This window comes from Penaeus vannamei, chromosome 22 (assembly GCF_042767895.1).
Source record: "Penaeus vannamei isolate JL-2024 chromosome 22, ASM4276789v1, whole genome shotgun sequence".
Classification (NCBI taxonomy): Eukaryota; Metazoa; Arthropoda; class Malacostraca; order Decapoda; family Penaeidae; genus Penaeus; species Penaeus vannamei.
The window spans coordinates 22,747,275-22,754,774 of record NC_091570.1 but is presented as its reverse complement, the minus strand read 5'-3'; the positions used below and the strand labels follow the sequence as shown (position 1 = coordinate 22,754,774).

Below are 7,500 nucleotides of genomic sequence, written 5' to 3'. Positions count from 1 at the left end.
CAGGTTAGTACCTTAATAATTTTAATTTTTTGTAGGTTATCGGTTCCGCATCAATTCGTGTGCAACTCTATCCTGCCGTGAATACGTGGTGGGGGTTTTTTTCCTCGGCGGGGTTAGGGGCAGCAGCCCCCCGGGTCGCAGGGGCTGTGCAATGGAAATTCATATGAATAACCATGATTATTTTCACGGGAGTTATATTATTAGGGTAATTTCATATATTACGTCCGCCGCTCCGACATCGTCGCCCCCGATATCGGGCCCAAAAGTTTGTCGCTAACGGGGTTTCCGCGCAATAAAACCTACATATTTGTAAGGGTTAATGGTTAATGGTTAAATGAATATGCTAGACATCTAAGGTCATATAGCACTATAGGAAGGTATAGTAAAGGGGATATCAGGTGATAGTTGTTAGGGTCAACTATCTAGAATGGTGTTAAAAGGGTTGAAGATGAGGAAAAGATTATGGTGGTTTAGGTAAGGGAGTTAGATCAAGTGAAGGATATTTATGTGTCTGAGGAAGGAGAACAGGTTGTCGAGGCAGAAGCTGTGGGATTCTGTAAGGAAGTCTGATATTTTGGGAGGTCGGTGAAGGGAGGATAGGTGTGGATAAGCAGAGGTACTTGCTGTATTAAAGCGTGGACAGGACAAGAGAATGTGGACTGAAAGAGGGATGTTACATAAAAGGACATAGGGGCGGGTCTGAGCGTGACATCAGATAGGCATGTGTTAGGCGAGTGTGGCAATACGTATCGGCGGGGGCCGTCTCCCAACGTCTTTTTTTGTGAAATGGGCTAACCAAGAGGAGATTGATGGTTTTACGGTATGTAATTTATTGTTGTGGAGTTTTTGACCAAAAGATTGCCATCGGGTATACAAAAAGGTCTTAAAGTGGGGGTAGTAATTTAGCTGGAATATGTGAGAAGTGTTGTTGAGGTGATGTGGACATTGCGGCATATCGTGCAAGAGTATCTGCCTGTTCATTGCCAGGGATTCCAACATGGGGGGTACCCAGCAAAATCTGATAGATTTGTGACGTGTGGATAGATAGAACAACCAGTTCTGGATCTTACAGACAAGGGATCGGTCGAGTGCATAGATTTTAGGAGGATTAAAGAGTTACGGAGTCAGAAAAAAATTTGTAAAAGAGGAAGAGGTGGATGAATATATGCGTCTTAAGGCAAAAGGAGTGCATATAGTTCTGTAGTAAGGACATAGATTCGGAGGGAGGATGTATTTGAAAGTGCAATTTGGGAATGTTACTGCGAATCCAGCTCCTGAGATGGATTTGGAACCGTCAGTGTAAACATGAATGCTGGAGGAATGAATGGAGACATGGTCAAGGAAATGGGGAGAAGGATAGAGGGGGAATATCTGATTTTGGTGGGTCAGGAAAACTGAGGAGCAAATACAGGGGTTAGGTAAAGCCATGGAGGAATGGAATGGACAGACAGGGGGAGAGGTCGGAGATGAGGGAAGGGGAAGGGGAGAGGAGGGTATCCATGCGAGGGAGAGGAGTTGGCAAACGTGGAGAAGAAGTAAGGATTGTGGAATAGTTAGTTTGGAAAGGGGAAAATTGGTGAAATCGGAGGAGAGAAGGGCTCGACGTCGAGAGGGACGCATGCCTGATTCAGGTATATAGGCTCTCAACTGGAGGGGGAGCGGAAGGCGCCTAGGGCTGAGCGGAGACCGCTGTGGTGGATTGTATCAAGGTGAGCAAGAAGAGAGGTTGAGGCAGAGGAGTAATATGGCATCCATGATCTAGAGTGGAGAGAATCAAGGTAACATGAAGATGGAGGAGAGTTGCGATCTGAGCCCCAGGAGATATGTGAAAAAGTTTGTAAGATTCGGAGGCGATGTTGAGCTTTTTCTTTGATGTACAAGATATGGTCTCACCAGGACAATTTGAATCAAATATAACGCCTGGGAATTTTCCAGAAGAACGGTATTGGAGTGGAGCATTATATAAGAAGAGTGGGGTTTGGGGACCGTACGTGAGCAAGAGAAAAGGATGGGAAAAGTTTTAGAGGTAGAGAAGCAAAGCCATGGTTGGTGGCTAAAGGGTTACTGATGTTATTGCAGACTGAAGGAATTGACAGAGATCTGGTATGGATGTGCCAGATGCATAAATGGTTAAGTCATCAACTTTATAGGATCTCAGGGATGGTAGGGGTGGCCTTAGGGCTTTAAAGAAAAGGAATAAAGTGGTACTAAGAAACACTTTCCTGGGGAAACTTCGAATTGGGGGAAAAGGATGAGGAGGGGAGGCAAATTTTTTGGGATCTGAAATACGTAAAAAGGAAAAGGGTTTTAAATTTGAAAACGCCCTTTTTGTTTTTTTTAAACTAGGGAGGGCAATTTTGGAGGATATGGTATGCCTTTTTTGGTGCATAGCTTTTTCTTTTTTAAAGGAATTTGTAATCAAAATTCCCACCAGGGAAAATTTGAGGTAAGTTTTGGCCCCCGAAATGGGAAGGGGGCCAGGGCTCTTAGGATCGTGGTTTTTAAAACAATGTAGCATATCTGAAATGGACGGTAGGGGGTGGAGGGGTAGCTATAGTAGAGAGTGAAGTGAAAGTATGCCAGTCAGCTCTATCAAAGCACCAGTGTGGAGGATTAGGAAGTGGTCTAAGAAGTAGGAGAAAGGAGTATTGGGAAGTGGGCTAGAAGTGACCAATGGAAATCTAGATGTAAAGTAGGAGAGCATAGAGAGAGGTCAAGGCATGAAAAGGATTGTGTGCTGCATGTCAAAGTGTGTGGGGCGATCTGAATTAAGAATAAAAGGTTATTTGGGAAGAAGAACGATCTAGAGATCGGCCTCGGAGTTGGTGGTAGAGTCACCCCACAGAGTGTGGCGGAGTTGAAATCACCAACTACAGGAAAGGTGGTTGGAGTTTGGAAATTAGAGTCTCAAAGGGAGTAAAGTCAATAGGATGGGATGGGGAGAAGTAGACTGGGAAAACACTGTGATCCAGCGGGGAAGAAAGATGCAATAGCTGTGCACGGGACAGAAGTTTGAATGGGAGGTATGACATAAGGTGTTTTATGATGGATAAGTATAGACGAGACATAAAGGGAGTGTGGGAAGAGATAAATGGTAATTGGGAATTGGAATAGGAGGGTGTGTGAGGAAAGTCTCTTGGAGGCAGATAATAGATGGATTATAAAAAGCAAGGATATGACGTAGGTCTGATCTATGAGAGCAGAAAACCCCGAATATTCCAATGTAGGAGAAAATATATCCTAGTTGATTTACAAATGATAACGCAAGTACGTGTTTGGGGGAATTTGAAGGGAAGGAGCTAGGGGTGTAAAGGAGGGATATTAGAAGGTAGGGAATCTGGAGAAGGGCATTGTTGTGCCATGAGTGATTCTCGTGTGTATCCGAGGGAGGCAAAGGATAAAGGGGGTGGAGGGAGGGAGAATGTGCCTATAGTTGGGGTTGAAGGGGTGGGTTGTGTTGGGAGGAGTAGATGTGGGGGAGTATTAGTGTTAGGAGGATGAATATCGGAAGGATAGATAGTTGGAGTTGAAGGGGATGTGTTGTCTTGGGGGGGATTAAAGGGGGATGGGGTGTAGGTGCTGTGAGTAAGAGGGGGATGCATATCAGGAGGATGGATATGGAGGTGGACGGAATTGAGGAGGTTAGGTTGTGTTGAGAGGGAGTAGGAGGAAGGGGTGTCGAGGGGGGTGGATATCAAGGTTAGGTGGACGGGATTGAGGGAGTTAGGTTGTGTTGAGAGGGAGTAGGAGGAAGGGGTGTAGGGGGGAAAATTAGTAGGAGGGGTATGAATATCGGAAACCACTTCAAGTGTGGAAGGGGCATAGTTATGGGATCTTGTGTCTCAAGCATATAGCTTTAATGTCATCCATTGTTTCTGCAATGGAATTGGTTGGAGAGTTTTGTGGGATAAAGGTTTTCTTATGAGGGGGGAAGAGGAGACTGGTGTCTCAGGAACAAAAGATATAGTTAGGTGGAGGTGATTGTACTGTAGGGAAGAAGGGTTAGAACGTTTAGTCTGTCTACTGCGGGTAGTGCGGGGAGGGAGAGGGGTTGGTGTTGGGGCTGTAGTTGGGATAGGGGCTGTGGTTGAGATTGCGGTGTCTGGGTTTAGAGTGGGAAAGGAATTGGTCTGAGGGATGTAGAATGTAGAAGTGAAAATGGGGACATTTTGGGGTGGAGGGGGGGGGCTGAGCGAACGATGTTACTAGAATATGGAGTATGAGAGAAACCTTGTCGACATGCTTCCTGTCTGGCTTCAGTAAAGTGAGACCATTTTTGTATCTGAAGTTGCTACCTCAGCTTGTTGTAACTTGTAAGTGGGACAGCCTCTATAAAATACATTATGGGGGCCGCGCAGTTAGCACATGTTCGTGTTTGTGTTGAGCAGTTTGATCGAATGACCAGGTTGGGCACATATGGGGCATCGGTCTGTGGAACGGCAATGTTTGGAGGATGTCCAAAGCGCCAACAGTTTTGACATTGACGGGGGGGGGATGGTATGGTCGAACAGGGAGGGATTGTCCATCAATGTAGATACGTAAGGGAAGGTCAGTGTACGGAAGGTAATTTTGGCAACATTGGTCGGATTCTTTCTGACCTTCAGGAGGAATGGGGTAGCAATGTACTGATTTCACATCTTGGTCTTTGAGGCATCCTAATAAATCTTCTCCACAGTCTGATCAATCTTGGTATCGACTGGCAGTTTGCTGGGAGAGAGAGACAGTTCCGGTACAGGTTTTAAAGGGGTTTGGGTGAGGTTCTGCAGGAATGGGGTTGCCAGAATGATCAGTTAAATTTGATAGTGCTATAGATTCAGTTTCGATCTGGGCTGTTACCAGACGGGAGCGATCGTGTCTGGGTATAGAAAGGACTCTGCCTACTTGTTTTTTGGGGGCTTGTTGAAAGAGAAAGTGTTGCCTGAGTAAGGAGCTGTAGCAGGGATCACGAAAAATCGGGCCCATTTAGCTGAGCCAAACAGAGAATTTAGGGTATCTGTAGGGTCGGTGGTGGTGGTTGGTCGGCACGTGTGGGAGAGGGATGCAGGGAAAGATGGAGAATAAGGGTTTCAAGGTAGTAATAAGGGGGGATTGATTGTTTGATGAAGGTTGCAGGGGTAGAGTTGGGAAATTTTAGGAAGTTGGGTGGGTAGGAATGTCTTTTGGAGATTGATTCTCTGCTTGGGTGGGTAATGCACTAGTAGGCATTGAGGATGGGTAGTAGTTTCAGTGTTCGGAGCCGTGGTCAAGGAGAGCCTGGGTTGGGGCTATTTGATAAAGGGGCTATCATAGCCTCTAATAAAGGGATTACATTTTCATTACTGGTCATTTGGGGGAAACCCGGGTTATATAAAAGGCCTAAACGGTCCACCTCCTTTCGCTACTGAAGGTAAGGGCTAGATTAGTCGGGGTACCGTGCCCAAGTTCCCCCAGGCCGTTCAGGACTGGCACTAGGTCAACCTTTCATCCTCTCAGCACGGCTCTCACACCTTAGGAAGTAGATAGTAGAAGGGGATGGAGAAGAGACGAAACAAAAGCTGGGGAGGGGAAAAAACCATGCAAAATTAGTTGATCGAGGGCTGAGGCCCTAGGCAGGAGATCCCTGTATTGGGTCTCAGTCTTCGTCTCCTAAGCCCCCACGACAACAACGGCAAGGGATTGGGGGTCATATTTTTATTGTATAGAGGAGAGGAATCCAACGATACCAGAATCGTCGATATCGGTTATGCGGACTAACAGAAATTACCAAGATGAATTTCACAGATTTTTTAAACGAACGCTTGCAAAGCATATTATTACACAATTCTTTTTATGTTTGTGTTTATTATGGCTTGAGCTTACTAAAGCATTCTATGTTCATGTTTATTCACATGAGATAAACAATAAATCATTTAGTAGAATGCCGTTTTATCATTGTAATTGGGACAGAAAAAGTAAATGAAATGTTTAGCGATTGTAGAATATTCTACGGTTTAGCAATGATAACTCATAATTAGATGTTAGCAGAACTACTAGGGGGGGGGGGGGAACATACGTGTGTGTGTGTGTGTGTATGTGTGTGATCACCCACGTGTATGGATTTTATTGAAAAAAAAAATCGGTTTCAGAGGTGTAACTACAGGATATTTTATTTGAAAATTAAAAGTTTATTTTTTGTTTGGCGTTGCTTGAAGAGCTAATCTTACATTTCTCCATTTGTACTATCTTTTTAAATTATATTTGGCAATAAGTACAGGATAAATCCTCAAAGTCTATTTATGATCATTTATACATCATCTAATATTTATAGATAACTAAGCATTAATAAGTTTTATTCTAAAAATTGCGTACAAGGAATTAATGGATTGCCTGTTTTTCCGATTTTAAAGGGGATCGATGTCGGTCCATTTTGGAAACTGAAATAGCTAATATTTCTGGGACTAGAAATGTTATTAGTTATTAGTGCTCATATAATAGGAAATTTGAGTACCGTATATCACTCAATCCAATTATAATCTGCACGTTCTTATAACTACAACAATCTACTGTAGCCAGTCGGTATTTCAATTGAAACAATCGATACCTGTTTCCCTTATGCATGGTATGACGGGATTCCAGACACTTTCCAGGTTTGAGTAAACTCATCAACTATGCAGCCCTGAATCGGGCTATCAAAAATTGCCGTAGCCGTCGGTCTTTCACGACGTCCAGGCGGGGTATTGGGAAAAGTTTTCAACTAGCAATAATCGCACCTCGGTTAAACCTCATTGGTTACGATACTGCCACTGCGCAAAGCTAACAATGCTGGAGCAGTGGCTCACCCACCTGGCTACGACTGAGGACTTTACGCACATACGCGGGAGCTTCAGCACTGAACTGACCATTTTATTGTAATTGTTGTAGTCTCAATTCTGGGATATCCTGTAATCCCTGGACCATCACAGGAGCCTTTATATGTACATATGTGTATATAGGTATAGAAGCCTAAAACAGCCAGAGCACCGATTCAGTATTGTTAAGTACAGGGAATCCTCAAGAAAATTTCTATTTTTTCCAGGATATCAACATTTTGACATAAAATTTGTATCATAATATCTTCTAAACAACATTTCAAGTGTTTCGATTTCACACAAAAAAGTATTCCAACAAATTTAAGTATGATTTAATATTTTGGCTGATGTTATTTGAAGAATGTATTAATGTTCCATTTATACAGCCCACATTTGCCTTTAAGATTATACCTTTTCAAATAATTTTACATGACTGATAGTCCGAGAATTACGTAAGAGTAAAATGAGTGCTTGATTTTACCAAACTTATATCATAACATTCTAATAATTATGTTCATTCTCTTTGTTAAGTTGCCACTGCTAGTATTTCCAGGACTTGGCAACTCGAGTTGACTAGATACCAGATACTATTTAAGCTCATTGATGTACAAATAGTAATGAAAAAATACACCGTATATCATAAACATCTAATCAGTATCCTTAAAATAAACCATAATCTCGCCAACACCCCAGT

At 43.3% G+C, this 7,500-nt stretch overlaps 1 protein-coding gene and 1 non-coding gene across 2 annotated transcripts in view; one reads left to right on the top strand and one right to left on the bottom strand.

The window, feature by feature from the left end:
- dop (microtubule-associated serine/threonine (MAST) protein kinase dop) overlaps positions 1–7,500 on the top strand; it is a gene marked incomplete in the record, with an annotated part of 290,600 nt that overhangs the window by 210,881 nt on the left and 72,219 nt on the right.
- LOC138865878 (U4 spliceosomal RNA) lies at positions 6,633–6,773 on the bottom strand. Its single transcript, XR_011399486.1, has one exon. It is a non-coding gene; the product is annotated as a U4 spliceosomal RNA (small nuclear RNA).